Source organism: Bison bison, unplaced genomic scaffold, assembly GCF_000754665.1.
Source record: "Bison bison bison isolate TAMUID 2011002044 unplaced genomic scaffold, Bison_UMD1.0 scf7180017864037, whole genome shotgun sequence".
NCBI lineage: Eukaryota > Metazoa > Chordata > Mammalia > Artiodactyla > Bovidae > Bison > Bison bison.
The window spans coordinates 6,368,619-6,376,337 of record NW_011494609.1 but is presented as its reverse complement, the minus strand read 5'-3'; the positions used below and the strand labels follow the sequence as shown (position 1 = coordinate 6,376,337).

General features: G+C 54.5%; 1 protein-coding gene across 1 annotated transcript in view; it reads left to right on the top strand.

Moving 5' to 3' along the window:
- The first annotated feature begins 3,868 nt into the window (after positions 1 to 3,868).
- Positions 3,869 to 7,719, top strand: part of ADARB1 (adenosine deaminase, RNA-specific, B1) — a 73,382-nt gene continuing 69,531 nt past the window's right edge. The window contains exon 1 of the mRNA XM_010834991.1: positions 3,869 to 4,126. The gene's annotated coding sequence lies outside the window, so the exon portion shown is untranslated. The remainder of the gene's footprint in view (positions 4,127 to 7,719) is intronic.

Below are 7,719 nucleotides of genomic sequence, written 5' to 3'. Positions count from 1 at the left end.
AGCAAGTAAATGTCCGACTCTGCGACCCCGTGCAGTCCATGGAATTCTCCAGGCCAGAATACTGGAGTGAGTAGCCTTCTCCTTCTCCAGGTCTTCCTAGCCCAGGGATCGAACCTAGATCTCCCGCACTGCAGGTGGATTCTTTACCAGCTGAACAAGGGAAGCCCGGGAATACTGGAGTGGGTGTCTGCTTTGTGTATCTGCACACTTACGAATGGTGCTACGCGTCTGAAAGGTAGAATGTGAGATACTTATTTGGGGGCAGAGTGAAGCCTTGATTTCCAGTCAAGTAAAACTGTAACGATAAATACCACTTCTCAAGGGAATTCGAGAGCTTCATTCAGTCAGCAAGGTTCCCAAGGGCACAGCAATCCATCGGGTGCCGAGCAACGCGTTCGTGTAATGGGACTAGTTCTGTGTTTGCAGTTAGTGCCCACGAGCTCAGCCCCACCTGACCCTGTTCCACCAGCACTGCTGTGGCATCTGAGCTCCATTTGTCAGCAGAATGGTGAAGCCCTGCAGAAACCCTTGCAGCCTGACTAATGAGTGGTCACGCTGCTGTCAGAGGAGGGTGTCCTGAGCCAGGCGCAGCCACCAGGAGAGGGCTCCAGGAGTTGGTGGCGGTGGCGCCTGGGTGTGTCAGGGACTGGAGACCACGGAGCCTCCAGCTGACAGGGCTCCTCCATGTCCCACCCTGTCCACCCCTTCCGGAGTTTCAGGGTGCCCAGGCCCTGCCCTTCTCCTGTGGCGTGCCGGGTGTATCAAGCCGGGCAGGATCTGGCTCCTGACCCTGTGCCATCAGCTGGCCTCCTATCCCTGCAGCCTGGCTCCCTGCGCGCCTCTTCTCCCACAGGGTCTCTCTTCTCTTTTGCAAGAAATAGGAAACCTCCCTGATGGTTCAGATGGTAAAGAATCTGCCGACAATGTAGGAAACCCAGGTTTGAACCCAGGTTTGGATCCCAGGAAGAACCCCTGGAGAAGGGAATAGCAGCCCACTCCAGTATTCCTGCCTACAGAATCCCATGGACAGAGGAGCCTGGCAGGCTGCAGTCCATGGGGTCACAAAGAGTGAGCCACAAGTGAGCGACTGACGCATGCACTTTCACTGGCAGGAGCGTTCCAGCTGCCTCTCCTGGCCTTCCCTGAGGTCCTGCTGCCCTTTACACCCAGGCTCCTCGGCTCTCTTTGCTGCTGCAGTCAGTGCCGCTGTCACTGGTCTCGTCTGGTTCACAGTGCGGCAGGTACGGCTGGCCCTGGCCCAGCTTGGATGTGAATGGGTCGCCTTTCCGTCAGTAGTAGTTCTACAGCACTGCGCTACCCGAGGACACGGGACCTGGGCACTCGGGGCACCACGCATGGCCGTGTCGTTTCCGGGTCATTCTCAGTTCAGCTGTGCTGGGCTCCATCGTTAGTGACAGTGCTCCCTAACACCGTGGGCACCATGGCGGGTTTGTCTTCTGTGCCTTGTAATTTTCTCCTACATCTGTATTATAAGCTGTGTGACTCCTACAGAGGCATGAGGGTCAGGAGAGCGGTTCTGATGACACGTCCATCCTCTGCCTTCCCTAGGGTAAAAGCAGACGTGTCTCAGTCTCCCTCGAGCTCCTCCTTGACCACAGCCCCTCCCCATGTGGACATGGCCGCTGTCCCAGGTTTCAAAATAGCACTGTGCTTGCCGTTCTCTCTACATCAGCACGGAAGCCTGTGTCCCTTGGAATCCAGCTCAACTGTGCCTGCTACTGAGCTGCCAGTAGTGGGGTCATGGGATGTCCTCGTGTGGCCCTCTAGGTTTATTAGCGCGGAGGATCACATCAATAGATGTCCACGCATGCAGTCGTTCTCGTGTTCCCAGCACAAATCCAGCCGGATCGCGCAGGATTAGTCAGGACTGCACTCGCTGATGTTTTGTCGCGGGTGTTTACGTCTGTCCCTGGGAGTGGTTCGGCTGACACCTCTTCCTTCCTCCTCGCACTTGGCAGATGTGTTCCTGCTGAGTGTTGGGCGAACTTCCTGGGGGAGCCACCCGGGCATGGACTGTTGTTCGTACAGTGATTTTTTTTCTCTCTTGATTGTACTTCTGTAATGTTGGTAGTCTAGTCAGATTTTCCATTTCTTCCTGAGTCAGCTTTGATGAGTTGCATTTTTCTTGGAATTTGCTCATTTTACCTAAGTTTACAAGGTTTTTGGAGCAGCTCCATTCTGGGGGGTCTCTTGCTGCTTAACTTACACACCCAAGACTCAACTTCAGAGAACAGTCACGATGTTGTTCTGCTTGTGTCTTCATGGGTCAGGGATTTGCAGGGCGTGTGTGGATGGCCTGTCTGTGCTCTGCAGTGATGGGGACCTCAGCTGGGCTCGCCCAAATATCTGGAGGTTGGCCATGTGTCTGGAGCCATCATTTAGGCTGATGCCTGGGTTCATTGGTTCTTAGTGTCCTGCCCAAGGAGGCTTCGTGAGTGGCATGGGGTGGCACCTCACGCAGCTGGGTGATGATGGTTGGGCAACGCTGGGCACGGCTCTGGGCACTCGGCTCAGAACCTTTGTGCTGGACAAGATGGCTGTGTGACCGTAACCCCAGGCCTGAGGGGCTCTGCAGCGAGTGCCCGTCACACCTGGTGATGCTGGAAAGGAGATGGGGACGCCATGTGCCCTGTCCTCACTGACACATCCTAGGGGCATCTGAGCCAGTCACAGCAAAGAGTTGTGGCGGAGCCTGAGGACCTGCAGCTGTGGCTATGCAGAGGGAGGGGCCTGGTGGCTGGGGATGGGGTCTGCACAGCTTCGCTGCGCTGTGGTCAGATGCACTGCCCGCCCGGTCTTGCCACTGCCCCTCTGAGACCTGCCGCTCTCCCCACAGACGTGGGCTGGTAGGTCTGCACTGGAGAAGCAGTGTCGTTTGGATATCAGTTTGTTTTTCAGAAAGAAAATACGGGCGCTCCATTGTCAGGTCTCATAGGTATATCAGCAAGTTCCATCGTCCCACTGGTCAGGAGGAAGTGATCTGAAGAGTTGTTTCCTGGGCTCCGCTCCAGACACAGGGCGGGCTGTTGGCGCTGACTGGGGCGGGAAGGGGCGGGGGGATGCCGAGCCCGCAACTCCAGGTCTGTCTGGACTCACACACGTGTGCACAGGCCTGCGAAGGTGGCATCTGCTCTCTCAGAAGATGGGTCCGGACAGGACTCTGCCCGAGGCCTCATTCCTTGGCGTGTGGTTGGTGCTTGTTTGCGCTGGCCTGTTGGCGAGTGGAGATCTGATGGTGTGTGTCACGCATGCCTCTGTCATGGCAGGGGGTGAAGGTGGAAGTTATCATGGGGCATCTGCTTTAAAAACCAAGAACACGTTAGGAGTAAGTGAAACATATCTAGGAGTTGTTCAGTCGCTCAGTTGTGTCTGACTCTTTGTGACCCCATGGACTGTAGCCCGCCAGGCTGCCCTGTTCATGGGATTCTCCGGGCAAGAATACTGGAGTGGGTTGCCATTTTCTTCTCCAGGGGTTCTTCCCGACCCAAGGATTGAGCCTGCATCTTCTGCATTGGCAGGCAGATTCTTTACCACTGAGCCACCAGGGAAGCCCCCATATTCAAGAGAGGACTGGTTTTTTGGGGGGCTGTGCTGTGCTGTGCAGCCTGCAGGGTCAGTTCCCTGGGAGAGGACTTTTCATGAGCAGCATGTGTTATGGAGTTGTTTTCCCTGGTGGCTCAGAGGTTAAAGCATCTGCCTGCAATGCAGGAGACCTGAGTTTGATCCCTGGGTGGGGAAGATCCCCTGGAGAAGGAAATGTGCAACCCACTCCAGTATTCTTGCCTGGGAAATCCCATGGACGGAGGACCCTGGTGGGCTACAGTCCACAGGGTTGCAAAGAGTCGGACACAACTGAGTGACTTCACTTTTTCACTTTGACTTCTGCAATGGTGGAAAGGCTTTATTGTTGGATTAAAGTTAACATGAAGCACGGGAACCGTCTGTTGCAGGGGGAAAGCTTTCCAGTCGGCATGGAGAGCTGGACAAGGGCCTGAAGGAAGACAAGGGCCTGAAGGAAGCTCGCCGAGCCGGCGCCACGCTCGGATCATCTCAGCTCCACCCGCTCTGCAGGGCCCAGGCGGCACAGGAACACGAGGGAGTCACGGTAAGAGTGGAACCTGTAAACGTTTGCTAACTTTCGACTCATAAAAAATACCTCTGGCCCCACGTAAACTCATTAGTTAAGCCTTTTGGCTGGCCGTTTAAAATGCATTTTGTTAGGAGCTTCCTACAGATGGTCTGTTCCTGTCCTCACAGCCTCTCAGCTGGTGCTCTGCTGCCCCCCAGTGGCCGCCGCGGGTGGCCAAGGGCTGGGCATTACTGGGGACTCGCTGTAAAGCCTTTACCGCAGGTTACTTTCTTTGAGGTAATTAAAAGAACATTTCTTCGGTACTTATTGTTGGTGACTATTACATGATTCAGCGTCTGCTCTTGAGGGAAGCTGAGACGATAGCTAATCCCGGTAGTTAGTATGACGTAAGGTTAGTTTGTGGCCTGCAGAGTGACTGAGTCAGGAAGGTCGAGCACTGAACTTTCACATAGGTTTTTTTCTTGGGGAAGAAGTATTATAGGAAGTGGCTGCCAGGGGCTGCTGCTTGCAGAAAGAAGGCATTCTGTGTTCGTCCACTCCCTTGCTGGGGGCTGAGGCGTGTCAGCCAGGACACAGCCCCCACTGGGCCGTGGTGGGCGTGGAGCCCATGGGGTTGCTTAGGGGCAGGAGATGTGCCATGCCTGACCACAGGGCCCTGGAATTGTACCTGGAAAGCCCCACCTGTCATTTCTGTGTCCTTAGACATCAGGAACGTCAGGTCCCTGGTTTCCAGGGAAACCTTTAAAAGAGGTTTTGTCTAATCTTCAACTGGTGCTTTCTTTCTGTTGTCTTTTTTTTCCCTCTTGTACATAGCCAGCAAGTGTACGGAGAGGGCAAACCATGGTTACTTTTACCACTGCTTGTGCCAGTAGGATGGAGTTGTATTTTTAACCACAACTCATCTTTTAGTTCAATTAGTGATCTTAAACCAGTTTCTCTGTAGCCAGAGTTGATTGGGAGATGGTAAAAAGCCCAGACTGAGACCATGCTTCAGCACTGCAAGTGAGCTGGGGTTTACAGCCACCTCCATCCAGGGTGCTGTAGGTGCAACGCTTTTGTTTAGTCGCCCAGTCGTGTCTGACTCTTTATGACCCCACGGACTGTGGGTCACCAGGCTCCTCTGTCCATGAGACTTCCCAGTCAAGAATCCCGGAGTGGGTTGCTATTTCCTTCTCTAGGGGATCTTCCTGACCCAGGGATTGAACCTGTATCTCCTGCACTGGCAGGTGGATTCTTTCCCACTGCGCCATCAGGGAAGCCCCCAAAACATTGCCCTCTTAGGCCCATCTGGAATTCAAACCCAAGATCTCCTGTTTACTAGACAGGTGCTTTCACAGCTAAGCCACAGAGCCAATCATAATGTGATGTGAACTATCATTTTAATTATGCTGTTGAAGTGAATTGGCAAGTGTTTTTTAATGTGACGTAAGCATGCACTGAAGAAGCGAATTGTTTTCGATCCTGTGCACAAGTCAGTTGTCCCTGAAGGCACGGGAGAAAAGGCAAGGACAAAAGGTGGCATCCGAAGCAGAACGGAGAGCGGGATGGTCAGACGCCCGGAGTCAGGAATCAGGTCTTCTGCTGAGTCTGTGCTGATATGTGGTACCTGCAGAGTGGACACTTCACATTTGTGTCATAAAATGAGAGCTAATTCTAGCAACCGTAATCCCGTGTATTAATCTTTTTTTCACAGTGATTTGAAAAAGAAAAAAGCACGCAAGTTTCTGGCTGGATAAAGTATCTCTTGGCTGACGCGCTCCTGCTTGGTAGCCTCATTTGCTGTCTGGCGGGAGCGCTGCAGGCAGCCTGTATTTTTAGCTCCAGGCCAGTCCCTGCTGCCACCTCTCTTGCTCCTTAAACAGGCTGAAGTTGCTTCCTGTGCCTCACAGGTGAGAACACCTTCTGAGGCTGGGGCCTCTTGAGGTTGTGCTGTGGAGCCCCTGCAGAGTTTAAGGGCCCGTGTGCTGTGCGGGCCAAGTTGCTTCAATCATGTCTGATTCTTTGCGACCCTATGGACTGTAGCCCATCAGGCTCCTCTGTCCATGGGATTCTCCAGGCAAGAATACTGGAGTGGGTTGCCGTTCCCTTCTCCAGGGGATCTTCCCAACCCAAGGATCGAGCCGAGTCTCTTACATCTCCTACATTGGCAGGCGGGCTCTTTACCACTAGTGCCACCTGGGAAACCCTTAGGCTCCCTCAGGGGGTTAATTTGAGGGGGTCCCAGGGAGGCCTGGCTCTGCTCAGACATTGAGGCTTTCCTCAATGTTTCATTGCCACCAATCCCCGCAGTCTGCTTATGACAAATATGTATAGACTCCCCCTCTAATTCTGAAATGAAATCATTACACTTATGACCATATCCAAATGTAGTAAAAGAAAAATTGAGGACGCACAATGAACAGCTCTCACGTGGACCTGTGAACGTCCTGTGCTGTGCACACGCCTGTGGACGCAGAGCTGCAGGCGCTGCGATGCTGATGTGGGACTGCGGTGCCTACTGGAGTGGGGTGGCCCTCAGCTCGTGGACTGGCTCTCAGAGCTGCAGGATGCGGCCCTCTCTGCCTTCACACAGCAGTTACACTCTGGACGCTGGGTGTGTGGGGAGTTGTGACTGTATTGAAACAGGCCTGGTCTTGTGTCCCCATGAAGCTCTTTGTCACCTGTGTGTCAGTCCTTCGGGCAGGACAGTTATTTCTGGGACGGTCCTGCGTGTCTCACACATTCCCTCTCCCTATATGGTGCCCGAGCGCCCCAGCCCTGTGACGACCGGACCACGTCCACACGTGGGTACCACTGATAGGAGCCTTGGCAGAGAGAAGAAAGTGGCAAGGAGGGTGGCCTCCAGATCCTCAGAGGCCTGCTGGGAGTCCTGAAAGCTGGTAGCTGTGGGCCTGGGAGGGTCCCCTGGGGCATCAGGCAGGCCCTGGCAGGTGCAGGTGACCCCGGGTGCTCCTGACTAACCCCAGTGGGGGAAGCAGGAGGCAGCACTGCAAGGGCACCTAGTGCTCAGGCAGGTGGCTAAATCCTCACATATTGGGGTAGAAACTTGACTTTCCCCCCTCACTGTGATTTATTGGCGAACAGAATCTGTTTAACACAGATGACACTTCAGTTTACAAACACTTCTGAAGGTCAGTGAACTAAAGAAAAGTTTGGCTGAGAATGAAGAGTGTCTCAGTGTGCTTCTGGCATGAGTCACTGCTGCCGAGAAGGTGTCCTTGTGTGGCCTGCCTGACTCACCAGCGTCAGCTCAACAAGGGGCGTCCAGGCAGAAGCGTCCCTGTTTGTGAGGTCACGGGTCTCGGGCAGCCAGGGGCAGAGACTGGCCCTGTGGGACCCCGGTGCTGCCCAGGGATCCGAGGTCTGCCCAGCTCAGGTCTGCCAGTGTTCACTCTTCTGCTTGGGAACCAGGAAGCCGAGCAGGAAACAGATACTGCCGGGGACCATGCTCTTCTCCTGGAGGCTTCTGCATGTGAACCTTGGTGGTCCAGTCATCACTCATTGGGAAGCTTGTGTCCTGCCTCCTGGGGCGGTGAGGGCCTGCTTCCCCAGGCCATGTGGAGGAGACGCGCGCAGGGTCCAGAGAGCCCAGGTCGTGGGCGTGGCCA